Raw genomic sequence first — 2,500 nt, 5'->3', positions numbered from 1 at the left:
AAATACGTATGAGACATACGCCGGATTACGCCAACATCAACGGAGGACTCACATCGAGAACTACAATACCGCCGATCTCGATCTCCACAATAAACGCCTCGCTTCTTCGAGGGCTCAATATACCGATGATGAGATCAGAGCAATAGCCCACGATGAAATAGATATTACTAAAAATGCAAAGTTATTAGGAAAAGAAATAATTAAAATTCTATCAGAAAAATCCGGCCGCTCTTTTGACGGTATTAAAAAATTAAGACAAAAAGAAAAATACAAATCATACCTCAGTGAAGCCCTCGACGAGGCGGGCCAGACCAATATCTTGAGTACCTGCCCGTTGGTGCCGCGGGTGCTGCTAACCAGATGTGACGATCCTCGCGCGCGCGGAGACATCGACACACGCGAAGCGACATCATCTCCGCACAGTACAACTATACCTGATGATATACGCAACATCCTGGCTGAACTTAAAGTACAAGTAGGCCATCACATGGCAGAAATTATTGAAAATGCCCTGTCTAACACACCTTCTGAAGACACTATGTTAATGATGGACCAATACATAGAAAACTTAACATCATATGTTGCTTCGCTCGCTGATGAAACCGATGAATACAATGAAAATAGTAACTCAGTAGATAAAACCCATAAAACTAGTAACAAGAAAAATAAATATAATAAAAGCAATAAACAAAATAAAAATAATAAATACAATAAAAACAATACAAGCAACAACAGAGTTATAAATACAATAGACGATAAAAATAATAAAAATAAATTAAATAACTATCAGAACGAAAACAAGAATAAAAATAACAGTAAAAAGAACAAGCATAGCAATAAATGCAATGAAAGTAATAAAAGAAAAGGCAACCGCGCTAAAAGGATAGCGACTGATTACGCCAGATTCCAAAAACTCTATAACAAAAACCCAACCCAATTGGCTGAGCATATAATTACCGGAAACCCACTCAACATTACAGAATCTCCGACGATAGAATCATTTGAAGAATATTATTCTAAACTATTTGAACACAAGGATGTCGAATGGAAACCTCAGAAGCGAAAAACAGATACCAATAGTAATATCAACCTTTCAAATCCGATATCACCGACCGAGATACACGAGCAACTTACCAGGATGAAACAATCCGCTCCAGGCACCGACGGAATTGATCGATCGACTCTTAGGCAAATGCCACGCAAGGAGCTGTGTGCACTATTGAATATTGTATGGGGAATGAAGACGTTACCCTCTGTGCTAAGATCGAACAGAACAACACTGTTACCTAAATCCGGCGACTTGATGGACCCAAAACAATGGCGGCCCATAACCATCTCAAGTCATATACTGCGCCTACTAAATAAAATCATCGTGTCGCGCCTTGAGAATGAAATACCTCTGTTTCACACGCAAAGAGGCTTCACGAGAACCGACGGGATAATGGCTAATAGTACCATCCTACAAACACTAATTAAATTAAGCCGCGAAAAATCGAAACCTTTCACTATACTATCTATAGATTTAGCTAAAGCATTTGACTCTGTTAACATCATTTCAATAATAGACGCACTAATCAGAAAAAACGTAGACGCTCATACAATAGAATACATCGAAAACAATTATAACGACATAACCACAATACTCGAATGCCACGGATCCCGATCCAATCCTATACCTATAAAACGCGGCGTGAAACAGGGTGATCCCATGTCCGGTTTCCTATTTAATTTAGTGCTAGACCAGCTCATGATACAACTTAATGAGTGTGAGGGTGTTGATGTGGGAGGCACCAGGATACGGGCATTAGCTTTTGCCGATGACATCGTGATGGTGGCTCCCACTCCCAGTGCGATGCGAAGTAATATCCGGATCGTCGAGAAATTCTTCCACAAACACGGGCTGCAAGTGAACCCATCTAAATGCGCCATCTTACAGCATCTACGCGTCCCTGGAACGAAAAGGCTCGTAGTTGATACGCGGCCCAAACTGCAGATTAATAAAAGCCCGATCCCAACATTGGGTGTCGCGTCACAATTTAAATACCTCGGCCATGTATATAGATACCGCGGTGCTATCTCTCCATCTCCATCAAAGCTTGAAGGCATGCTCAAAAATCTTAAAACTAGTCCTTTAAAACCATGGCAGAAACTGAACATACTGCACAGGTACCTCATTCCTCGTCTTCACCATAGTCTGCAAACAATGGACATAAACAAAAAAAAATTAAAGTACATAGATAATTGCATAATAAAATTTGTAAAAAATATACTACACTTACCAACTACCACACCAACTCCATATATACATGCTCCTTTAAGCAGCGGTGGACTAGGCATTCCATCGCTTACAATCCACATTGCCGCTATGTACTTACGCCGATTGGAGCGCTTGAGAGCCCGTGGCGACAGCGAGATACAGTGCGTTATGGAATCTTCGATAGTCCAACATATAATGCGAAAGCTCAACAATATCCTTGGGAGCATCGCGACACCATCTAAA

At 40.6% G+C, this 2,500-nt stretch overlaps 1 pseudogene; it reads left to right on the top strand.

The window, feature by feature from the left end:
* LOC143263767 (large subunit ribosomal RNA) overlaps positions 1–2,500 on the top strand; it is an 8,173-nt pseudogene that overhangs the window by 3,322 nt on the left and 2,351 nt on the right.

This window comes from Megalopta genalis, unplaced genomic scaffold, assembly GCF_051020955.1.
Source record: "Megalopta genalis isolate 19385.01 unplaced genomic scaffold, iyMegGena1_principal scaffold1473, whole genome shotgun sequence".
Classification (NCBI taxonomy): Eukaryota; Metazoa; Arthropoda; class Insecta; order Hymenoptera; family Halictidae; genus Megalopta; species Megalopta genalis.
This window is presented reverse-complemented; position numbering and strand designations above follow the sequence as displayed.